The sequence below is a fragment of the Phyllobates terribilis genome, unplaced genomic scaffold, assembly GCF_046119375.1.
Source record: "Phyllobates terribilis strain yellow unplaced genomic scaffold, ASM4611937v1 Scaffold_4__5_contigs__length_816908805, whole genome shotgun sequence".
Taxonomy (NCBI): Eukaryota; Metazoa; Chordata; class Amphibia; order Anura; family Dendrobatidae; genus Phyllobates; species Phyllobates terribilis.
Window position 1 is genome coordinate 703,544,423 of NW_027362764.1, and position 26,614 is coordinate 703,571,036.

The following is a 26,614-nucleotide window of genomic DNA, read 5'->3' on the forward strand; positions in this document are numbered from 1 at the left end:
TGGGGCTTCGCACTATATTTGTGTCCAGCCAGGTACAGCAGGCAGGAACGGGCTGCCCCCAACCACCAGCTGCCTATTTGTACCTGGCCGGACACAACAATATAGGGAAGCCCTTTTTTTCTTAATTATTTCATGAAATAATTTAAAGAAAATTGACGTGGGGCTTCGTCCTGTTTTTGTGTCCAGCCAGGTACAACTAGGCAGCTGGGGGCTGGAATCCGCAGCGCAGGGAGGCCCAAGCTTTCTGGGCCACCCCCGCTGCAAATTGCAGTCCGCAGCCACCCCAGAAAATGGCGCGTTCATAGAAGCGCCATCTTCTGGCGCTGTACCCAACTCATCCAGGGCCCTGATGCGGTGGCTCACTGGGTAATAAAGGGGTTAGGGCCAGCTTGGCATTATCAGCTGGCCCTAAGCCCGAAATTCATGGGGTCACGCCAATATTAGACATGACCACCATGAATTTCTAGTAAAGTATTTAAAAAAAACACAACACCCAGAAAAAAGTCCTTTAATTGAAATAAACACACAATTCTTTATTGTTCTAAATTAAACCATACTTACCATCACGCCCATTCCAGCTGAAGCCAACGATCTCTTGAAATAAAAGAAAAATAATAAAGCAACCTCATCCTTACCTTTCCATGGTTCCCATGACAGCTTCAGCTCTGCTACATCGAGATGACAGGCTGGACCGCAGCAGAACGCTGCCATCCAGCCTCTCATCCCGCAGACACTGAGAAGCGCAGGCTTGCTTGCGCTCCACAGTGTCTCTCTGTGAGGGCATCCAGATGAGCCGAGTTAATGTCCAATGAACTCGGCTCACCTCATGCACGTCACTGACAGCGTGGGAAAATTCTCCTGCACTCAGCGCTTCAGCGTGGGAGAATTCTCACACTGAAGCGCTGAGTGCAGGAGAATTCTCCCACGCTGTCAGTGACGTGCAGGAGGTGAGCTGAGTTCATTGGACATGAGCTCACCTTATGCACGTCACTGACAGCGTGGGAGAATTCTCCTGCACTCACCGCTTCAGCGTGAGAATTTTCCCACGCTGTCAGTGACGTGCATGAGGTGAGCCGAGTTCATTGGACATGAACTCGGCTCATCTGGATGTCGTCACAGAGAGACGCTGAGCAGCGCAAGCAAGCCTGCGCTTCTCAGTGTCTGCGGGATGAGAGGCTGGATGGCAGCGTTCTGCTGCGGTCCAGCCTGTCATCTCGATGTAGCAGAGCTGAAGCTGTCGTGGGAACCATGGAAAGGTAAGGATGAGGTTGCTTTATTATTTTTCTTTTATTGCAGGAGATCGTTGGCTTCAGCTGGAATGGGCGTGACGGTAAGTATGGTTTAATTTAGAACAATAAAGGATTGTGTCTTTATTTCAATTAAAGGACTTTATTCTGGGTGTTTGTGTTTTTTTTAACTTTGACTATGGGGTTAGTAATGGGGGTGTCTTATAGACGCCTCTCCATTACTAACCTGGGCTTGATGTCAGCTGGCATTATAAGCTGACATCAACCCCAACCCTATTACCCCCTGCCACCGCACCAGGGCAGCGTGGAAGAGCGAGGCTAAGTGCCAGAATTGGCGCATCCTATGAATGCGCCATTTCTGGGGCGGCTGACGGCTGGTGTTTCTAGCCTGGGAGGGGGCCAATATTCATGGCTCCCTTCCTGGGCTATTAATATCAGCCCCCAGCTGTCTGCCTAGCCTTTGCTAGCTATTAAATTAGGGGGGACCCCACGTCATTTTTTTTGGGGTGTCCCCCATTTTAATAGCTAGTAAAGGCTATGTATTCAGCTGGGGGCTGATATTAGTAGCCTGGGAAGCTCCGTGGGTATTACCCCCTTCCCAGGCTTCAAACATCTGCCCCAGCCGTCTGCTTAACCTCCGCTAGAGCCTAAAATTAAGGGGAACCCCACGCCAATTTTTTTAATAATAAATCCTTTATTTTAATACTAAATGACAAGTGCAGTAACCAACACTGTCACTGTACTTTATATATATATGTGACTGACATGTTTCTATCTATCTAATCTATGTGTGATGCTCTATTCTGTCTGTTATAAATTATCGGGTACCGCTGCTGAATTGCCGGCCGGCTTTTTTAAAGAGACGGTGCATGAAAACACTATTATTTTTTTTGATAAATCCTTTACGCTAAATGACAAGTACAGTAAGCAGCACTTTCACTGTACTTCATATATATGTGGCTGACATGTTTCTATCTATCTAATCTATGTGTGAAGCTCTATTCTTTCGGTTCTAAATTGTCGGGTACCGGTGTATGCCGCTGCTGAATTGCCGGCTTTTCATGTTTCACTGTGAGCACTGTTCCCATCGATTTGGGCAATCACTGTAATGCCACAACCACCATGGCTGTGGCATTACAGTGAGTGGCAGACAATCCCTGCATGATTGGTGCTCTAAATAGCGCCAGACATGCAGGACACACTTTTGGTGCACGAACAGTTATCGAACATAACCTCGAACAGCCGAATTTTTTGCAAATCGTTCGGGTTCGTCGAACAACTCGAACACCGCCCAAAACAGCTCGAATTTGAGATTGGCGAACAGTTCTAGTCGAACACCGCTCATCTCTAATCAGGAGCTCTGTGGGAGCTGTACTAAAAGAGGTCAGGGGCTGGAAGCTGTAGAGCTCGCCCTGATTGAAGAGTTCTTACCGGACCCGGAGTCCGAGGCTGTGGGGACTAATCCTTACCCAGCAGCAGAAACCGCCCGGCAGGGCATTTCAGGTCCTCTGGCCAAGAAACCCGAAGGCACGGTCACACGCAAGGGACCAGCACCGCGACGTGGAGCGGAAGCTACCAAAAGGCCCCGAGTCACCGGCCATACGGGTGAGCACCACACGGTACACTCAGGGACGTGGGCTACTTTTATCAGCCTCTAGCAAGGTAGCCAGAAGAGTACGATTAGTTGGGGAGGCCTACAACTCCGCCTGGCCAGGGGAGATCCCATCAGCTCACGGACTGACCAGGCCCCGATCGCTAGCCAGTACTCCGGGAGGGTCTACTTTGTCACCAGTAAAGACCCAGAACTACACCGCACCGTCTCTGAGTGGTTCCTGCTACCCCCTTCAAACACGTCGGTTGCCCTGAGGCCATACCCCTCCCGTTGGGGGTTCTACCAGCTACGCTGCACGACCTTACCACTGGCCTCAGCGGTCTGCCCTACAGCGGCGGCTTCATAGCCGCATTCAACGGGTGGCGTAGTCGAACACCGTACCATCTTCTGCTAAAAACTGCCACTCAGCTTGACTCCCTGGGCACGGACCGGGTCACCGCCACGAGACTACTACCCCTATCAGATCCGGCTCCGGGTAGGCTCCCGCGTGCGCAACGCTGCGCGACTCAGGCCCAGGGGCGCGTCAGGTTCACAGTCTACTGTAAATGTGGTCAGGCAGTCCACATCTAGTGTATATGCTTTGGTAAGTCAGTCAGTCCATTCTTTATAATTAACCACTTCGCGCCAGAGCCTGTTTTTGCCTTCGTGACCGGGCCAATTTTTTCAATTCTGACCACTGTCACTTTATGAGGTAATCACTCTGGAACGCTTCAACGTATTCCCCTGATTCTGAGACTGTTTTTTCATGACATATTGTACTTCATGATAGTGGTAAAATTTCTTCGATATAACATGCGTTTATTTGTGAAAAAATCGGAAATTTGGCGAAAATTTTGAAAATTTTGCAATTTTCAAACTTTGAATTTTCATGCCCTTAAATCAGAGAGATATGTCACACAAAATAGTTAATAAATAACATTTCCCACATGTCTACTTTACATCAGCACAATTTTGGAACCAAAATTTTTTTTTGTTAGGGAGCTATAAGGGTTAAAAGTTGACCAGCGATTTCTCATTTTTCCAACGAAATTTACAAAAACATTTTTTTAGAGACCACATCATATTTGAAGTCACTTTGAGGGGTCTTTATGACAGAAAATACCCAAAAGTGACACCATTCTAAAAACTGCACCCCTCAAGGTGCTCAAAACCACATTCAAGAACTTTATTAACCCTTCAGATGCTTCACAGGAATTTTTGGAATGTGGAAGAAAAAAATGAACATTTAACTTTTTTCACAAAAATATTACTTTAGACCCAATTTTTTTATTTTCACAGGGGTAACAGGAAAAAATGGACCCCAAATTTTTTTGTGCAATTTCTCTTGAGCGTGCTGATACCCCATATGTGGGGAAAACCACTGTTTGGGCGCACTGCAGGGTTCGGAAGGGAAGGAGCGCCATTAGACTTTTTGAATGTAAAATTTGTCTGAATAATTAGCAGACGCCATGTTGCGTTTGGAGAGCTCCTGATGTGCCTAAACAGTGGAAACCCCCCACAAGTGACACCATTTTGGAAACTAGACCCCTTACGGAACTTATCTAGATGTGTGGTGAGCACCTTGAACCCCAAGGTGCTTCACAGAAGTTTATAATATTGAGCTGTAAAAATAAAATTTTCACATTTTTTCCCACAAAACCGTTTTTCATCCCTTAATTTTGCATTATCATAAGGGTAATAGGATAAATTGCACCATGAAGTTTGTTGTGCAATTTCTCCTGAACACGCTGATACCCCATATGTGGAGGCAAATTACTGTTTGGGCGCATGGCAGGGTTTGAAAGGGAAGGAGCGCCATTTGACTTTTTGAATGTAAAATTTGTTTGAATAATTAGCAGACGCCATGTCGCATTTGGGGAGCCCCTAATGTGCCTAAACAGTGGAAACCCCCCACAAGTGCCACCATTTTGGAAACTAGACCCCTTAGGGAACTTATCTAGATGTGTGGTGAGCACCTTGCACTCCCAGCTGCTTCACAGAAGTTTATAATATTGAGCCGTAAAAATAAAATTTTCACATTTTTCCCACAAAAACGTTTTTCATCCCTTAATTTTGCATTATCATAAGGGTAAAAGGAAAAATTGCACCAAGAAATCTGTTGTGCAATTTCTCCTGAACACGCTGATACCCCATATGTGGAGGCAAACCACTGTTTGGGTGCACGGCAGGGTTTGAAAGGGAAGGAGCGCCATTTGACTTTTTGAATGTAAAATTTGTTTGAATAATTAGCGGACGCCATGTCACATTTGGGGAGCCCCTAATGTGCCTAAACAGTGGAAACCCCCCACAAGTGCCACCATTTTGGAAACTAGACCCCTTAGGGAACTTATCTAGATGTGTGGTGAGCACACAGCTGCTTTACAGAAGTTTATAATATTGAGCCGTAAAAATAAAATTTTCACATTTTTCCCATAAAAAATGTTTTTCATTCCCTAATTTTGCATTATCATAAGGGTAACAGGATAAATTGCACCATGAAATTTGTTGTACAATTTCTCCTGAGTACACCGATACCCCATATGTGGGGGAAAACCACTGCTTTGGTGTACGGCAGGGTTCGGAAGAGAAAGGAGCGCTATGTTGGCTGGGATAGGCAGCAGACACCATGTCACATTTGAAGAGTCGCTGACATGCCAAAACAGCAGAAACCCCCACAAGTGACCCCATTTTGTAAACTACACCTCTCAAGGAATTCATCTAGGGAAGTAGTGAGTATTTTTTAATTTTTCATTTATACCATTGGGCAGTGAAAAAAGCATAATTATATTTTTACCGCACAAAAATGTTTTACCCTCAGATTTTACATTTTCACACAGGGCAATGGGTAAAAATGGTGCCGAAATGTGTCACACAATTTCTTCTAAAAGTGTCAATACCCCATATGTGGCTGTATCGTACCGCTTAACCATACGGTGAGATCTGGGGGGGACGGAGCGCTATTTGACAATTGGAGAACAAATTATTGTAGAATAGGCATTTGGATTTGGGAGCACAAAATTTTCTGAATTTCTTTTGGGGGGCAAGGGTCATTTTGCTTTTCCAGAGCCTTTCTGCTACCAGTAACTTGGAAGTCCCTTATATTTTTAACAGATGACGGACCTGAGTGGGGACTAGCATTTTTTGAGGACTGAGTTGAAGCTTTTATTGGGAACATTTTACGTAACATTTATCCGGCGCTCTAGGCTGAGCACTTACATCGGGGTTTCCATCTAAATTTCCAAGTGATATAATTCAGATGAAACCCCTGAGGGATCCATTCACTATAATGAGGCAGCAGAGTTACTCTGGACACCGTCTGGCCTCTGTTTAGCGGTATCCTTTTTTTCAGAAGTGCACAAAACTGTGGCCAACCGCACTTTTATGCACGCCTAAAACAAATGACACCGTGGGATCCCAGGCTAGACGGAGTCCACAGTGGCCTATATCTGCCTCATTACAGGGAATCTTACATCATGGGTTCCGGCTGAATCATGTATTTCAGAGATTTACACGGAAACTCTGGTGTAAGTGCTCAGCGCAGAGCACAGGATAAATGTGGGCAGAGCCTTACTGGGATCTTTGGGGACATAATAAACAAATCAGTAGCAGGTGAAGAATTGGTTTTATTTATTTTTTACGCCGTTCCTCGTGTGATATAACTGATTAGATTACTTTATTCTTCGGGTCGGTGCGATTACAGAGATACCAGATTTATATCGGGTTTTTATGACTGACAGCTGTCACACACTAAAAGACGCTTTTTTGCAAAATCTAGTTTTTGCATCACCATATTTTGAGAGCTATAATTTTTCCATATTTCGGCCGACAGAGTCATGTGACGGCTTGTTTTTTGCGGAACGAGTTGACATTTTTATTGGTACCATTTTTGGGTACGTGACATTTTTTGATCGCTTTCTATTCCGTTTTTTGGGAGGTAAAATTAATAAAAACAAACAATTCAGGAATTGTTTTTTGAGGTTTTTTTTATGCTGTTCTGCGTGTGGTAAAAGTGATCAGGCAGCGTTATTCTTCGGGTCAGTACGTTTACAGCGATACTACAGTTACTGTATTTTTTTTTATGTTTTGGCGCTTTTACACAATAAAACAATTTTATAGAAAAAAATATTTTTTTTGCATTGCTTTATTCTGAGCACTATAACTTTTTATTTTTCGGCTGATGGAGCTGTATGGCGGCTTGTTTTTTGCGGAACAAGATGACATTTTCAGTGGTACCATTTTTATTTCCATTTTGTTTTTTGATCGCATTTTTTTCCACTTTTTGTTTGGCGATATGATGAAAAAGCATATTTTCTTGCTCCGTTTTTTATTTATTTTTATTACGGTGTGCACAGAAGGAGTTAATTAGTGTGACAGTTTTATAGCTCGGGTTGTTTCGGACGCGGCGATACCAAATATGTGTACTTTTTTTGGTTTTGTAAAAATATACGGATTTATTGGTTTAATATTTTATTTATTTATTTTTATTTATTTTGTGATTTTTTTTTTTTAATAGTTTAAAAACTTTTTTTTTTACAATTTTTCTTAGTCCCTGTATGGGACATTAATTTTTATTTTTCTGATCACTGATCTCATGTAATGTAATAGACATGTATTACATTACATTACATGAGATCTTCCCTGACTGTTTCAGTCAGAGTCTCCTGTCTGGCTACAGCTGCAGCTGAGCCAGACAGGGGACACCATATATGGCAGAGCTGGAGGCGGTCATGTGACCTCCAGCTGCCATAGCAACCCCAGGTCCTGGAAGGACTCGGAGGTCTTCGGAGAGGTAAGTTGACGACCCCCTCTCCTCCTGCTGTCTCCTATATGCCGCGATCACTATAGATCGCAGCATATAGAAGACAGCTAAGGGTTAACATCACTGGGACCTGATCTAATCAGGTCCCGATGATGTTCCCTGTCAGAGCTAACACTCTGCACCAGAATCGCAGCGCTTGCAGGACCCTGGGGGTCCTGAGCGCTGCGAGACCACCCACCGTTTTTAAACGTCGGCGCTGCACAGAGCCCAACAAGCGCCGACGTTTATCTACAGTGGGCGGTCGGGAACCGGTTAATGGCCTTCGGTTGAAACTCGAGCCATGACGACTTGATGAATTAATGATCTCTATGAAGATCAATCTTGTGCAAGACTAGATCGGTCCACTAGGGTCTTCTTCACCATTATCTTGATAGTATCAATCCATTGGATTGGTTGCTGGTCTTCCTCTTTGCTTTCTTCCTTCTATACTTCAAAGTATGATGTCCTTTTCCAGTGATTGCTGTCTTCCAGTCAATCCTTAGACTAGTGTAAATGCTGTTGACAGTCAGTCCACAACTAATTCAAACGCTGTGGACTGTCAGTCCTTTTAAATGCTGTGGTCATTCAGTCCACAGTGTAATTTTAATAGTGTGGTCAGTCTCTTGTAATCGTGGTATTGATTCTTACACCGCTGATTACAAGGCTATTCTATGAAATAGAATAGGGGATTCCTCCCTTTAAAAGACAGAGGTTGGCCCACAGTCTAGTCTACTGTAAATGTGGTCAAGAACTCCACACCTAATGAGAATTGTTTAGTCAGGTAGGCCACACCTAGTGTGAATGCTGTAGTCAGGCAGTCCACACAGTGTGAATGCTGTGGTCAGTCAGCCCATTTTTTATTATTAACGGCCTTCAGTTGAAACTCAAGCCATGCCGACTGGATGAATTAACGATCTTTAGAAAGATCAATTTTGTGAAAGACTACATAGGTCCACTACTGTCTTCTCCACCGTTATCTTGATAGTGTCAATCCTTTGGACTGGCTGCTGGTCTTACTCTTTCCTTTCTTCCTTCTATGCTTCAAAGTATGATGCCTTTTTCCAGTGATTGCTGTCTTCCAGTCAATCCTTAGACTAGTGTAAACGCTGTTGTCAGTCAGTCCACAACTAATTCAAACGCTGTGGACTGTCAGTCCTTTTAAATGCTGTGGTCATTTAGTCCACAGTGTCGTCTTAATAGTGTGGTCAGTGTCTTGAAATCGCGGTATTGATTGTTACACCGCTGATTACAAGGCTATTCTGTGAAAGAGAATAGAGGATTCCTCACTTTAGAAGACAGAGGTTGTCCCACAGTCTACTGTAAATATGATCAGGCAATCCACAGCTAGTGTGAACGTTGTGGTCAGTCAGTCCATTTTTTATTATTAACGGCCTTCGGTTTAAACTCTAACCATGACGACTGGATGTATTAATGATCTTTGGGAAGATCAATTTTGTGCAAGAATAGAGAGGTCCACTAGGGTTTTCTTCACCATTATCTTGATAGTGTCAATCCTTTGGATTGGTTGCTGGTCTTCCTCTTTGCCTTCTTCTTTCTATTCTTCCGTGTATGATGTCACTTTCCAGTAATTGCTGTCTTCAAGTCAATCCATAGACTAGTGTAAATGCTGTTGTCAGTCAGTCCACACCTAATTTAAATGCTGTGGACTGTCAGTCCTCGTAAATTTTGTGGTCAATTGGTCCACAGTGTAGTCTTAATACCTTGGTAGTCTCTTGTAATCGCGGTATTGATTGTTACACCGCTGATTAAAAGGCTATTCTATGAAACAGAATAAGGAATTCCTCACTTTAGAATACAGAGGATAATGAAAAGAAATGTTCCTTATGACTGTACCTAAGATATGGTTGTGTCATACTACGGGATTCCTCACTTTAGAAGTCAGAGGTTGGCCCACAGTCTAGTGTACTGTAAATGTGGTCAAGCAGTCCACACCTAGTGTGAATGCTGTGGTCAGTTAGCACATTTTTTATTATTAACGGCCTTCGGTTTAAACTCTAGCCATGACGACTGGATGAATTAACGATCTTTGGGAAGATCAATTTTGTGCAAGACTAGATAGGTCCACTAGGGTTTTCTTCTCCATTATCTTGATAGTGTCAATCCTTTGGATTGGTTGTTGATCTTCTTCTTTGCCTTCTACCTTCTATTCTTCCACGTATTATGTCTCTTTCCAGTAATTGCTGTCTTCCAGTCAATTCATAGACTAGTGTAAATGCTGTTGTCTGTCAGTTCACACCTAATTTAAATTCTGTGGACTGTCAGTCCTCGTAAATTTTGTGGTCAATTGGTCCACAGTGTAGTCTTAATACTGTGGTCAGTCTCTTGTAATCACAGTATTGATTGTTACACCACTGATTACAAGGCTTTTCTATGAAACAGAAAAGGGACTCCTCACTTTAAAGACAGAGGATAAGGAAAATAAATGTTCCTTATGTCTGTATATAAGATATGGTTGTGTTATAGTAGGAGTTGTGTATAGAAAATATACATATGTAAACCACTAACAGTATATTCTCATGTATCAGAAAGGTGTTGTCACACCTCCGCAGGTCTAGAACTTATGCCTAGACTGACTATTATCAGTAATTAATATGAATATTAGTTACCTGTTATGTGACTTTCCACATTCTTTTCTTGGAGTCCACAAGGAAACATTTGAAATCCCACCATGTCAATGGGCGTCAGTCACCTGCAAATATTCAAAAGAGTGATAATATGTTCCTGCTACATGCTACACACACCAAAAAGTATAACACTCTAGGGCCAAAATTACTTATTTCAAAGATAAAGACTGTGGTCAGTCGGTCTGCATTTTATTATAAAAATAGTAGTCAGACAGTCCACAGTCTATTTTACATTTTATGCTCAATCGGTTCACAGTCTACTGTAAATGTGGTCAGGCAGTCCACATCTAGTGTATATGCTGTGGTCAGTCAGTCAGTCCATTCTTTATAATTAATGGCCTTCGGTTGAAACTCGAGCCATGACGACTTGATCAATTAATGATCTTTAGGAAGATCAATCTTGTGAAAGACTAGATCGGTCCACTAGGGTCTTCTTCACCATTATCTTAATAGTGTCAATCCTTTGGATTGGCTGCTGGTCTTCCTCTTTGCTTTCTTCCTTCTATACTTCAAAGTATGATGTCCTTTTCCAGTGATTGCTGTCTTCCATTCAATCCTTAGACGAGTGTAAATGCTGTTGTTAGTCAGTCCACACCTAATTCAAACGCTGTGGACTGTCAGTCCTTTTAAATGTTGTGGTCATTCAGTCCACAGTGTAATTTTAACCCCTTTACAACCCAAGGTGGTTTGCACGTTAATGACCAGGCTAATTTTTACAATTCTGACCACTGTCACTTTATGAGGTAATTACTCTGGAACGCTTCAACGGATCCCCCTGATTCTGAGATTGTTTTTTCGTGACATATTGTACTTCATGATTGAGGTAAAATTTCTTCGATATCACTTGCGTTTAATTGTGAAAAAAATGGAAATTTGGTGAAAATTTTGAAAATTTTGCAATTTTCAAAATTTGAATTTTTATGCCCTTAAATCAGAGAGATATGTCACACAAAATAGTTAATAAATAACATTTCCCACATGTCTACTTTACATAAGCACAATTTTGGAGCCAAAATTTTTTTTTGTTAGGGAGCTATAAGGGTTAAAATTTGACTAGCGATTTCTCATTTTTCCAACAAAATTTACAAAACCATTTTTTTAGGGACCACATCACATTTGAGGTCACTTTGAGAGGTCTTTATGACAGAAAATACCCCAAAGTGACACCATTCTAAAAACTGCACCCCTTAAGATGCTCAAAACCACATTCAAGAACTTTATTAACCCTTCAGGTGCTTCACAGGAATTTTTGGAATGTGGAAGAAAAAAATGAACATTTAACTTTTTTCACAAAAATGTTACTTTAGACCCAATTTTTTTATTTTCACAGGGGTAACAGGAAAAAATGGACCCCAAAATTTGTTGTGCAATTTCCCCTGGGCACGCAGATACCCCATATGTGGGGAAAAACCACTGTTTTGGCGCACGGCAGGGCTGGGAAGGGAAGGAGCACCATTTGACTTTTTGATTGTAAAATTTTCTTGAATAATTAGCGGACGCCATGTTGCGTTTGGAGAGCCCCTGATGTTCCTAAACAGTGGAAACCCGCCACAAGTGACCCCATTTTGGAAACTAGACCCACAAGGCACTTATCTAGATGCATAGTGAGAACATGGAACCCCTAGGTGCTTCACAAATTGATTCGTAAAAATGAAAAAGTATTTTTTTCCACTTTTTCATTTTTACGAATCAATTTGTGAAGCACTGAGGGCCCCAAGTGCTCACTATGCATCTAGATTTTGTGCCTTGGGGGTCTAGTTTCCAAAATGGGGTCACTTGTGGGGGAGCTCCACTGTTTAGGCGCATCAGTGGCTCTCCAAACGCGACATGGTGTCCGCTAACAAATTGAATGGAAAATCGGCTCAAATTGTTAGCGGACACCATGTTGCGTTTGGAGAGCCCCTGTGTGCCTAACCATTGGAGCTCCCCTACAAGTGACCCCATTTTGGAAACTAGACCCCCCCAAGGCACCTATCTAGATGCATAGTGAGCAATTGGAACCCCCAGGTACTTCACACATTGATTCGTAAAAATGAAAAAGTGGAAAAAAAAACACTTTTTCATTTTTACGAATCAATTTGTGAAGCACCTGGGGGTTTCAAGTGCTCACTATGCATCTAGATAGGTGACTTGAGTTTGCATCGGGTACACAGGTATGCACCATGTATCACGGGTGCTCAAGTGAAATGCACGAGTCCCCGCCCGCATGTTTCACGGTTATTAGACACCCCAAAAAAACATGCGGGGATCGCTCGTGTATGGCAGGCAATCCCCGCAAGGTTTTTTTGGCCGTGAAGCATATGGGGCGGAGACTCGAGCACACGCGATACTCAGTGCATACCCGAGCACCCGATGCAAACTCAAGTAGCGAGCTCTTGCGCTCAACACTAGTCGCCATATCGTCATCTTTTTTTTTTTTTTTACTTTTGAAAAAAAAACAACAACCGCAACCCTAACATTAGCACAACCCCCAACCCCAGCCCTAGCGTTTATTTTTTACGCCGTTCCTCGTGCGGTATAAGTGATGAGATTACTTTATTCTTCGGGTCGGTGCGATTACAGCGATACCAGAATCATATCGGCTTTTTATGATTGATAGCTGTCACACACTAAAAGACACATATTTCGTAAAATCTAGTTTTTGCATCGCTATATTTTGGCCAACAGAGTCATGTCATGGCTTGTTTTTTGCGGGATGAGTTGACGTTTTTATTGGTGCCATTTTCAGGCATGTGACATTTTTTGATCGCTTTCTATTCCTATTTTTGGGAGGCAGAATAAACAAAAAACAACAATTCAGGAGTTGTGTTTTTTTACATTTTTTTTATTCTGCTCCGGGTGTGGTAAAATTGATAAGGTAGCTTTATTCTTCGGGTCAGTACGTTTACAGCGGTACCACATTTATATCTTTTTCTATGTTTTGGCGCGTTTACACAATAAAAGCTATTTTATAGAAAAAATTATTCTTTTGCATTGCTTTATTCTGAGAGCTGTAACTTTTTGATTTTTCGGATGATGGAGCTGTATGTTGGCTTGTTTTTTGCAGGACGAGATGACGTTTTCAGCGGTATCACTTTTATTTATATTCGTCTTTTTGATCGCGTGTTATTCCATTTTTTGTTTGGCGGTATGATGATAAAGCATTGTTTTTTGCTTTGTTTTTTTTTTTTTACCATGTTCACTGAAGGGGTTAACTAGTGGAACAGTTTTATAGGCCAGGTCGTTACGGATGCGGCGATACCAAATATGTGTACTTTTATTGTTAGTTTTTTTTTTTTCATAATAATATTTATTGATGGGTACATTATATTTTTATTTTTAGTGGAATATTTTTTTTTATTTTTTTTAAAATATTTTTACAATTTTTTATTTTTTTTATTTTCACTTTTAGACAGTTTTTTTACTTTTTTACTTTGTCCCACTATGGGACTTTCACTTTTTTTATTCTGATCGCCTGCATGGCACAGGAATGCAGCACCATCCCTGTGTCATGCAGGCTGTCAGCGCTGGAGAGGGGGAAGATAGTTTGGAGATGTACTGCGCATGTCCAAACAATCTTCCTGTTGTCTGGTGACCCGGATGTTGTCATGACGACATCGGGTCGTCATGGCAACACCCGGGAAGCCGCGGCAGACAGCGCTGGAGGCCGGAAGAGGAGGTGAGTATCTGCGATCACCTCCCATTACCACCGCAATGCTGCGATCGACTTCGATCGCAGCATTGCGGGGGTTAATGTGCTGGGAGCGGTGTGGGACCGCTCCCTGCACATAGTACCAGGTGTCAGTTGTGACAATCAGCTGACACCCGGCGGCGATCGAGCCCGCACAGCCTGTGTGCGCGCGCGATCGCGATGACGTACTAATACTGGTCAGGCTCTTAAAGTCCAGGGCACAGACGTGTATTAGTACATCATGGGCTTTAAAGGGGTTAATAGTGTGGTCAGTCTCTTTTAATCGTGGTATTGATTGTTACACCGTTGATTACAAGGCTATTCTATGAAATAGGATAGGGGATTCCTCACTTTAGAAGACAGAGGTTGGCCCACAGTCTAGTCTACTGTAAATGTGGTCAAGCAGTCCACACCTAGTGTGAATGCTGTGGTCAGTCAGCCCATTTTTTATTATTAACGGCCTTGGGTTGGAACTCGAGCTATGACGACTGGATGAATTAACGATGTTTAGGAAGATCAATTTTGTGAAAGACTACATAGGTCCACTAGGGTCTTCTCCACCGTTATCTTGATAGCGTCAATCCTTTGGATTGGCTGCTGGTCTTCCTCTTTGCTTTCTTCCTTCTATACTTCAAAGTATGATGTCCTTTTCCAGTGATTGCTGTCTTCCAGTCAATCCTTAGACTAGTGTAAATGCTGTTGTCAGTCAGTCCACAACTAATTCAAACGCTGTAAACTGTCAGTCCTTTTAAATGCTGTGGTCATTCAGTCCACAGTGTAGTCTTAATAGTGTGGTCAGTCTCTTGTAATCTCGGTATTGATTGTTACACAGCTGATTACAAGGCTATTCTTTGAAATAGAATAGGGGATTTCTCACTTTAGAAGACAGAGGTTGGCCCACAGTCTACTGTAAATATGATCAGGCAGTCCACATCTAGTGTGAATGCTGTGGTCAGTCAGTCCATTTTTTATTATTAACGGCCTTCGGTTTAAACTCTAGCCATGACGACTGGATGAATTAACGATCTTTGGGAAGATCAATTTTGTGCAAGAATAGAAAGGTCCACTAGGATTTTCTTTACCATTATCTTGATAGTGTCAATCCTTTGGAATGGTTGCTGGTCTACCTCTTTGCCTTCTTCCTTCTATTCTTCCAAGTATGATGTCCCTTTCCAGTAATTGCTGTCTTCAAGTCAATCCATAGACTAGTGTAAATGCTGTTTTCAGTCAGTCCACACCTAATTTAAATGCTGTGGACTGTCAGTCCTCGTAAATTTTGTGGTTAATTGGTCCACATTGTAGTATTAATACTGTGGTCAGTCTCTTGTAATCGCGGTATTGGTTGTTACACCACTGATTACAAGGCTATTCTATGAAACAGAATAAGGGATTCTTCACTTTAGAAGACAGAGGATAAGGAAAAGAAATGTTCCTTATGTCTGTACCTAAGATATGGTTGTGTTATACTAGGAGTTGTGTATAGAAAATATACATATGTAAACCACTAACTGTATATTCTCATGTATCAGAAAGGTGTTGTCACACCTCCGCAGGTCTAGAACTTATGCCTAGACTGACTATTATCAGTAATTAATATGAATATTAATTACCTGTTATGTGACTTTCCACATTCTTTTCTTGGGTCCACAAGGAAACATTTGAAATTCCACCATGTCAATGGGCGTCAGTCACCTGTAAATATTCAAAAGAGTGATAATATGTTCCTGCTACATGCTATACACACCAAAAAGTATAACACTCTAGGGCCAAAATTACTTCTTTCAGAGATAAAGACTGTGGTCAGTCGGTCTGCATTTTATTATAAAAATAGTAGTCAGACAGTCCACAGTCTATTTTAAATTTTATGCTCAATCGGTTCACAGTCTACTGTAAATGTGGTCAAGCAGTCCACATCTAGTGTATATGTGGCGCCCCTGAGGGTTCGGCCGCCACAGGAATGCTGCACTTCTTTAATGGAGTGTGGTGTTCCTCCTCTGAGGTACGTCCGGTGTGATGGTGGTTACCTAGTTTTGCATCCAACACCACATCTCCACCAGAGGGGGCTAGTATGCACTAGGTGCTGCTCCCCTGGTTACAGGGAGACTGGGGAACACAAAGTGGTAGGAACCAGTTAGTGGGTGTGGGTGGAGGAACAGTTAGTTTGTGACACTTCTAATTTCATATTTAATAGAATGCCATCTTAGATCTTGGTCCTTCATTCCTTTGATCTTGGCTCTGCTCTGGTCCTGTGTGGACCTGTCCAGCCCTTCAGACCTGTGTGGTCTCGGACAGTCTGTCTGTCAAGTGGTCATCCTGTGCTGTCAAAATACTGTGTGTAATGTGACTTCCCTCCGGGAGCGCAGATCCTGTGTGGGCCTGCACCGGCATGGGACACAGCCCTCGTACCCCAATCTATGGGACGAGAGGGAGGTTGCAGACAAGGAATGTCTCAACCCGGCCAAGGACCAGGATCAAGAAGGCCCGGGAGCTTTAGAGTGTGGCTCCCTAGCAAATGGGTCCCGGGGAGGATGCAGACGAAGCGGAGTACGCCACCTGTCCTCTTCTACCTGATCTATTCAGAGGGCTTTCGGCTGCAAGAGGGGTACCGGTCCCCGACACCCGACCTCGTACTCTACGTCCAGGACGGGAAAGCCCGGTTAGGCCCTGAGGATCCCGCCGGGCTTGGGATGGAGAGGAATTGCCACTCGAGCCATATACTTGAGAGGAGCTCAGAGGGAGACCCGGCCTATCTACACACGCACAGACGGGAAAGGGTGAAGTCTGTAGTGCAGGAACACTCTGGTGTAGGGATGCTACCTCACACTGGACTTCCTCGGAGGTAGTCGGACCCCCCGTCTCTGGTGGCCGCAGGACTCCGCGAGGAGCAGGGAGAAGCCTTGCGCTGCTTATGAGAACTGTGAGTAAAGCCTTGGAAATTCATCCCTATGGCCTCCGGACTGTTCATTACGCGCCATACCACGCGACACGGTGCCCGCACTCCCACACTACTACCCTCCTTTTATCCTGCCTTGCCTGCCCTGAGGCCGCGCTCCGCCTGTGGGAAGCAGCGAGAACTTTAGCCGCCATGACATCGAGCCTCAGCGGACTGCTAGCGGCGCTGGTGGCGCATCACCAGACACCACAGGTGGCGTAGTCGACAATTACCACCCAACCAGGATAGCCCTAACATCATTTTTAATGTGACGGCCCTGGACACGGAACGGGTCAAGGCCACGACTGCATCCCCCTCAACATCTGACCCGGCTCCGAGTACCCCATCTTCCCAGGGCAGGGCTTGCGAGGCGTCACATATATGCTGTGGTCAGTCAGTCCTTTCTTTATAATTAATGGCCTTCGGTTGAAACTCAAGCCATGACGACTTGATGAATTAATGATCTTTAGGAAGATCAATCTTGTGCAAGACTAGATCGGTCCACTAGGGTCTTCTTCACCATTATCTTGATATTATCAATCCATTGGATTGGTTGCTGGTCTTGCTCTTTGCTTTCTTCCTTGTATACTTCGAAGTATGATGTCCTTTTCCAGTGATTGCTGTCTTCCAGTCAAACCTTAGACTAGTGTAAATGCTGTTGTCAGTCAGTCCACAACTAATTTAAAAGCTGTGGACTGTCAGTCCTTTTAAATGCTGTGGTCATTCAGTCCACAGTGTAATCTTAATAGTGTGTGTAGCATCGGCGTCTCTGCCCCCAGCCAGGCAGAGATGCCGTCCCTCTCACCTCCTCGCTCCCCGCGCGGCATCCTCCTGCTCTCCTCTTCCTGCTGCTGCCGGCGTGCACAACTTCCCGTGCACTGTGCTTAGGGCGCGCACTCCCTCTCTCTTAAAGGGGCCGCGCGCACCGTCCTAAGGAGTCCCCGGCCAATGACCGTAGGACCTCCCATATATAAGGCACCTCCTCCAAAATGGAGGTGCCCGAGCAATAGTTGATGCACCGTATACTTACCTCTGCTTCAGCCCTCAGGTCCAGTTGCTAGCCTGACTACTGTTCCAGTCCGCCAGCCTGACTACTCTCCAGCCCGACAGTCTGTCTTCCGTTCAACCCGCCAGTCTGTCTATGGGCAAGTCCGCCTGCTTACCAGGAAGCACCTGCCAGTTACCTGCCTGCTACTTGCCGTGCCTGCTAGCCCGCTCACCTGGGAGCACTCGCCTGTTACCGGCCTTTTACCTGCTAGCCTACCTGGAGGCTCTGCCGTCACTTGCCGTGACCACCTGCCTGCTAACCTAGAGACTTCCACCTGCTTGGCCGTCACTTGCCGTGACCACCTGATAGCCTACCTGGAGGCTCCTGCTGTCACTTGCCGTGACCACCTGTCTGCTAACCTAGAGACTTCAACCTGCTCTGCCGTCACATGCCGTGACCTCCTGTCAGCTAACCCAGAGACTTCTGTCTGCTTGTTGTGCCCATCCGCTATACCGGTCAGTCCCAGTCATCTGACCCGTGGAAGTCACCTGCTCTCTTTCAAGGTCATCCCCAGAGTAGCACCTGGTCCCTCTGCTCGGTCCCTCCCTGGTCACGGAGTCGTTAGCCGCTGTACGACCAGGGTCGGTCTGAGTTGATACTTAGTTACGCCCCTCTGGGTCCCTCCTTGCATCGCGGCACAGAGGTTCCACCACCCAGATCCGTAACAGTGTGGTCAGTCTCTTGTAATTACGGTATTGATTGTTACACCGCTGATTACAAGGCTATTCTATGAAATAGAATAGGGGATTCCTCACTTTAGAAGACAGAGGTTGGCCCACAGTCTACTGTAAATATGATCTGGCAGTCCACAAATAGTGTGAATGCTGTGGTCAGTCAGTCCATTTTTTACTATTAACGGCCTTCGGTTTAAACTCTAGCCATGACGACTGGATTAATTAATGATCTTAGGGAAGATCAATTTTGTGCAAGACTAGATAGGTCCACTAGGGTTTTCTTCACCATTATCTTGATAGTGTCAATCCTTTGGATTGGTTGCTGGTCTTCCTCTTTGCCTTCTTCCTTCTATTTTTCCGAACAGTGGCGCACCGTCCATAGCGGCAGACCACGCGACTTCTATGGGGCCCCAGCGTTCAGGGGGCCCGGAGCCGGCTGCTCTGTCCATAGACACGCCCCTTTAGATCACTGCGCTGCGTGCACAGCAGAGAGAAGCTGAGCACCCGGAGCGTGGTGATCATTGGAGCCTGGCTAATGGAGACAGAGGGAGCCGTCCTGGATGCAGGGGTGACACTCACTGCAGGTTAGCAGGGCAGCGCTGTGTTCTCTGTGTGAAATGACTCAGTCAGGTGAGTTTCCACCTGCATGCTGATTGTTGGATGTGCGGGTGTTAAGGCAGGGGGAGGGGTCGTAAATAGAATTCTGCTAACTATTTACAGGTTTCTGGGGAGGAGGGCTGTGATTGTGCACAAAGAGTCATGAAGCCTCCTTCACATCGAGTCATTATCACACTATCCAGTGTCAGCCACCAAAAGACTTGAGGAGGAACTTCTGGGACCAGAGGGGATTACAGCTGAACATTAATAAATTGTATAAATTACTGCTTTACACACATTTATCTGCATGGCAGCTCATGCTTTCCTACTCAGGACTTGTAAGGGTCTGTGGGGTCTTATACTGTGATGGGGACTACTGAAAGGGGGTCATCATATGATGTGGGGGGGCTTGTGGCAACCATCATATTGTGGTGGTGGCCAATATTATTTATTTTACTCACCGTATTTTTTGGATTATAAAACACACGTTTTCCCCCCAAATTTGGGAGGAAAAAGGGTGTGCGTTTTATAATGAAAAGTTACGGTTACCTGGGGGGCGTCGTTGGATGGGGTCCCAAACACAGGAGGTTGGCGACGGCTGCAGCAGTAGCGGTGCGATGCTTCGGCCCCACCCTCAGAAGAAATGTCAGTGATTCAAGGCAGTGGTGGTGGCGGCGGGAGCTGGGTGTTATGCACACGCCCGGACTGACTGGCGTGTGCGGGTGTTGTGGTTCCACTGGACCATGAACCGGAGAGTGCCTGGAGGGGCGTGACTAAGTATCTGGCCGATCCGACCAAGATGGCACGACGGCATACGACGCCAGTGCACCAGGGAGAAACCGGGCAGAGGGACCAGGTGCTACTCTAGGTCAAACTCCGGACACAGGGGTTGACCCACACAGGGATTACTGGAACAGGCTGGTTAGGCTGGCGCACAGACTGGAGGGTATAGGCAGGCACGACTGGTATGCAGGCAGGCGGGTAAAGGCAAGCGCAGCTAGAGTGCAGACAGGGAGGCACTAGCAGGTAGGAACACAGGCGGGATAGGACTCAGTACACACTGGGACTCAGGAACAGGCAGGTTAGGCTGGCACAGACTGGTGGATGTAAGCAAACACGGCAGGTATGCAGATGGGTGGATACAGGCGAGTATGCAGGCAGGGAGGTACTGGCCGAAAGGACGGGCTGGAGCACAGAAAGGTTAAGACCCAGTACAGACTGGGTCACAGAACCGCAGATGCGGTAGACAACCACAGCAGAGAGGGAACGCCCGAAGCGGTGGGCAAGAACAGAGCAGGACGGGGCTGCAGGAGCAGCGAGCACAAGCAGGGCAGGACAGGACTGCCGGAGCAGCTGGCAGAAGCAGGGCAGGACAGGACTGCCGGAGCAGCGAGCAGAAGCAGGGCAGGACAGGACTGCCGGAGCAGCGGGCAGAAGCAGGACAGGACTGCCGGAGCAGTGAGCAAAAGGGTCAGAGCGGAGCAAGGCTGCGGAGCAGTGAGCAAGGAGTCAGAGCAGGCTAGAACCGCCGGAGCGGTAAGCAAAGGAGTCAGAGCAGACTAGAACCGCCGGAGCGGTGAGCAAAGGAGTCAGAGCAGACTAGAACCGCCGGAGCGGTGAGCAAAGGAGTCAGAGCAGGCTAGGCTGAGTAGGGGGAACAGGGCTCTGTTCACACGGAACAGACAGGAAGGGAAAGGCAGAGCCAGACACCCACAGGGTACTAGCAGAGAAGTAGCGAGTGGACCACAAACTCACAAACGGGAGTACAGAGACAACAAGCAGGAGTTAGGTACGAGTTCAGACTCTGCAGAAAAAGGAAGGGAACGGACATAGAGGCAAAACAGGTAAAGGATAGGAGAGAGTTCAGACTGGAACTGAGTGTACGGAGGAGACCGACACTGCAGCGGAATACAGGAGCGGGTCTGGGAATACGGCCCCCAGAGAGGCAGCACGAACAGGCAAGGAGCGTGTTCAGACAGGACAGACAAGATACAGGAGCGGGTCTAGGTAATCAGCCCCTAGAAGGCGGGAGGAACAGGCTAGGAGCGTGGTCAGACAAGATACAGGAACGGGTCTAGGTAATCGGCCCCTAGAAGGCAGGAGGAACAGGCTAGGAGCGTGTTCAGACAGGCCTGGAAATACAGCCTCCAGGATAGGCAGACAAGAGAACACAGAACAGGACCTGGCACCTTCAGAGTGCAAGCACACACTGAATGAAACACTATGCTCAGGCAGGAATAGATGGGAGCAGCTGAGCTATATACCAGGTGACAGACAGCAATAGGCTGAGGACGCACAAGGGGTGTGACCCACAGCAGGTACAAAAAGCAGGAAGTGATCGGGCGCCGCCCTTAAGCAGCAGAAACAGACACAAACAGACAGCATGGAGGGAAGCCAGAGAGACATTCTGGACTGGAGATCAAGTGCGCGCTCTTGCACAGTGGGAGATGGACCACCATGCAAGGACGCCGCCAGGTATGTTACAGTACCCCCCCCTTACGCCCCCTCTTCTTCAGGCCTGCCAGAATCTTCCGCAGGGAATTCGAGGACCAGTCGTTCACTTCAAGGAGATCACTTTCACTGTCCACAGGAAAAACTGATCTCATCTGGTTAGCTAGGATGCTACCTCCTATCCAGCCATCCTCAGCAACAGACGAAACGGGTGGAGTACCAGGAACAGCACACAAGGAAGTCTCTCTCCATATATTTTCAGGTGGCACCCCAGAGGGTACAGGAGACAACTGGAAGTCCTTCACCGGGTTGGAGGGGGACAGAGACTTGGGGGTAATCTCTGCTTCGAGGTACATCTTGTCAAGCTCACAGGAAGAAATAGACGGGTTATCAGGTACATAATGAGGAAAAGTCACTGTCTCTTTGTTATCTGGTGGTACCCCGGAGGATTCAGGAAACAACTGGAGGTCCTCCGCCGGGTCAGAAGAGTGCAGAGGCTCAGAGAAAACATCTGCTTCAGAGTACACTAGGTCGGACTCACTGGACGAAGCAGGCGAGGTATCGGGTACCGAGTATAGGAAAGACTCTTTCCATTCACCACCAGGTGGCACCCCGAAGGGTTCTGGAGACAACTGGCGGTCCTCCGCCTGGTCAGAAGGGTGTAGAGACTCACGGGTAACCTCTGCTTCAGAGTACACTAGGTTGGACTCACTGGACGAAGCGAGCGAGGTATCAGGTACAGAGTAAAGGAGAGTCTCTGTCCTTTCGCTACCAGGTAGCACCCCGAAGGGTTCTGGAGACAACTGGAGGTCCTCCGCCTGGTCGGAGGGGTGTAGAGACTCGGGAGTAACCTCTGCTTCGGAGTACACTAGGTTGGACTCACTGGACGAAGCGAGCGAGGTATCAGGTACAGAGTATAGGAGAGTCTCTGTCCTTTCGCTACCAGGTAGCACCCCGAAGGGTTCTGGAGACAACTGGAGGTCCTCCGCCTGGTCGGAGGGGTGTAGAGACTCGGGGGTAACTACCACTTTGGGGTACCGATTGTCAGGCTCACAGGACGAAGCGGACAAAGTATCGAGTACCGAGTGTAGAGAAGTCTCTCTCCATTTGTCATCGAGTGGTATCCCGGAGGATTCAGGAGGCAACAGGGGGTCCTCCGCCAGGTAGTAGAGGTGCACAGACTCAGAGGTAACCACAGCTTTGGAGCATCCTTGGACATGCACACCGGTTAAAGTGGGTGAAGCATCTGATGCCGGGTGCAGGAAGTTCTCCTGTGTGGAGTCTGGATGGGCAGAAGTCTCTTCGGGCAGGAGAACCGGAGCACTACCCACGCACATTACCCGTTGGGGCTTCTCCGGGATACAGGGAGATGAAGCTTCAGTAGGGACTTCAAGGTTGGGGTCAGGAGGTCTCGGAGGACAGACCCTGGCGTGACGGCTTGCCTCTACGTCTAGCACGTCTGGACTGCCTCTTGAGGTTGGGAGATGTATTCTGGAAAGCGTAGTCACCCTGTGAAGATTCTGGGTGGACAGTAGTCTCATTGGGCTGGAGGACTATTGCGCTACCCACACACATTACCCATCGGGGCTGCTCCGGGATATTGGGAGGTGAAGCTTCAGCAGGAGCCTCCGGGTTAGGATCATCGAAGACCATTAGAAAGGCCACCAGGAAGGCCATTAGGTCCAGGAGGATCGGATCCTGTGTTTCATATAGGGGGTTGATCCATTCCAAGGCATCACCCGCCAGGTAAGACATAATGAATGCCACCTTAACCCGATCGGTGGGAAAACAGAGGGTAGAACTTGAAGTGTAGCATGCATTGCTCCACAAATGCACGACTTTGTCTTGGATCCCCATAGTAACGTGGCGGATCCGCAGGAACGAGAGCAGATAGATCCATCTGGACGGGTGCGTAATTCGCCTGGAACTCAGCTGAGAAAAAAAAAAAAATTTAATTATTTATTTTTAATGCATGTATTCGCTGGAAAACTTCTCAGAGAGCGAAGGCCGTGGGGCTCAACGGGAACCATGGCCTGAGCATGCTGTTATGCACACGCCCGGACTGACTGGCGTGTGCGGGTGTTGTGGTTCCACTGGACCATGAACCGGAGAGTGTCTGGAGGGGCGTGACTAAGTATCTGGCCGATCAGACCAAGATGGCACGACGGCATACGACGCCAGTGCACCAGGGAGAAACCGGGCAGAGGGACCAGGTGCTACTCCAGGTCAAACTCCGGACACGGGGGTTGACCCACACAGGGATTACTGGAACAGGCTGGTTAGGCTGGCGAACAGACTGGAGGGTATAGGCAAGGGGGTATAGGCAGGCACGACTGGTATGCAGGCAGGCGGGTAAAGGCAAGCGCAGCTAGAGTGCAGACAGGGAGGCACTAGCAGGTAGGAACACAGGCGGGATAGGACCCAGTACACACTGGGACTCAGGAACAATACAGGCAGAGGGGTACAGGCAAGCACAGCTAGAGTGCAGACAGGGAGGCACTAGCAGGTAGGAACACAGGCAGGATAGGACCCAGTACACACTGGGACTCAGGAACAGGCAGGTTAGGCTGGCACAGACTGGTGGATGTAAGCAAACACGGCAGGTATGCAGATGGGTGGATACAGGCGAGTATGCAGGCAGGGAGGTACTGGCCGAAAGGACGGGCTGGAGCACAGAAAGGTTAAGACCCAGTACAGACTGGGTCACAGAACCGCAGATGCGGTAGACAACCACAGCAGAGAGGAAACGCCCGAAGCGGTGGGCAAGAACAGAGCAGGACGGGACTGCCGGAGCAGCGGGCAGAAGCAGGGCAGGACAGGACTGCCGGAGCAGCGGGCAGAAGCAGGGCAGGACAGGACTGCCGGAGCAGCGGGCAGAAGCAGGGCAGGACAGGACTGCCGGAGCAGCGGGCAGAAGCAGGGCAGGACAGGACTGCCGGAGCAGCGGGCAGAAGCAGGGCAGGACAGGACTGCCGGAGCAGCGGGCAGAAGCAGGGCAGGACAGGACTGCCGGAGCAGCGGGCAGAAGCAGGGCAGGACAGGACTGCCGGAGCAGCGGGCAGAAGCAGGGCAGGACAGGACTGCCGGAGCAGCGGGCAGAAGCAGGGCAGGACAGGACTGCCGGAGCAGCGGGCAGAAGCAGGGCAGGACAGGACTGCCGGAGCAGCGGGCAGAAGCAGGGCAGGACAGGACTGCCGGAGCAGCGGGCAGAAGCAGGGCAGGACAGGACTGCCGGAGCAGCGGGCAGAAGCAGGGCAGGACAGGACTGCCGGAGCAGCGGGCAGAAGGGTCAGAGCGGAGCAAGGCTGCCGGAGCAGTGAGCAAAAGGGTCAGAGCGGAGCAAGGCTGCGGAGCAGTGAGCAAGGAGTCAGAGCAGGCTAGAACCGCCGGAGCGGTAAGCAAAGGAGTCAGAGCAGACTAGAACCGCCGGAGCAGTGAGCAAAGGAGTCAGAGCAGGCTAGAACCACCGGAGCGGTGAGCAAAGGAGTCAGAGCAGGCTAGAACCGCCGGAGCGGTGAGCAAAGGAGTCAGAGCAGGCTAGAACCGCCGGAGCGGTGAGCAAAGGAGTCAGAGCAGGCTAGGCTGAGTAGGGGGGACAGGGCTCTGTTCACACAGAACAGACAGGAAGGGAAAGGCAGAGCCAGACACCCACAGGGTACTAGCAGAGAAGTAGCGAGTGGACCACAAACTCACAAACGGGAGTACAGAGACAACAAGCAGGAGTTAGGTACGAGTTCAGACTCTGCAGAAAAAGGAAGGGAACAGACAGAGGCAAAACAGGTAAAGGATAGGAGAGAGTTCAGACTGGAACTGAGTGTACGGAGGAGACCGACACTGCAGCGGAATACAGGAGCGGGTCTGGGAATACGGCCCCCAGAGAGGCAGGACGAACAGGCAAGGAGCGTGTTCAGACAGGACAGACAAGATACAGGAGCGGGTCTAGGTAATCAGCCCCTAGAAGGCGGGAGGAACAGGCTAGGAGCGTGTTCAGACAGGTCAGACAAGATACAGGAACGGGTCTAGGTAATCGGCCCCTAGAAGGCAGGAGGAACAGGCTAGGAGCGTGTTCAGACAGGCCTGGAAATACAGCCTCCAGGATAGGCAGACAAGAGAACACAGAACGGGACCTGGCACCTTCAGAGTGCACGCACACACTGAATGAAACACTATGCTCAGGCAGGGATAGATGGGAGCAGCTGAGCTATATACCAGGTGACAGACAGCAATAGGCTGAGGACGCACAAGGGGTGTGACCCACAGCAGGTACAAAAAGCAGGAAGTGATCGGGCGCCGCCCTTAAGCAGCAGAAACAGACACAAACAGACAGCATGGAGGGAAGCCAGAGAGACATTCTGGACTGGAGATCAAGTGCGCGCTCTTGCACAGTGGGAGATGGACCACCATGCAAGGACGCCGCCAGGTATGTTACACTGGGCTAGTTCTCTAGAGATCTCGATCTGCGCATGCTCCGGCGGCCATTTTACAAAAGCACAGCGCAGGGCTATGTACAGGATAGGAAACCTTGCCTCCGCTCACCGCTGACTTCTGAGGACAGGGCCGCAGCATCGCCCGTCTCCTGCCGCAGCCTCCTCTGCCGCCAGTCTCTGGTATGTGTGATCCTGGCTCCTGTGCCCCCCCCCCCTCCACTACCACTTCCCCCAGGTAAAAAGGATTATAAGACGCCCCATTTTATTAAAAAAATATATATATATATTTTTTCCTATTTTGCACCCCAAAATTTGGGGTGTGTCTTATAATCAGCAAAATACGGTATTTATTTATTTATTTTTCTCACTTATAGAGCACCATTAATTCCACAGCGCTTTACAGACATTATTGGCACTGTCCCCATTGGGGCTCACAATCTACATTCCCTATCAGTATGTCTTTGGAGTGTGGAAGGAAACCAGGGAACCTGGATGAAACCCACACAAACATGGGGAGAACATACAAACTCCTTG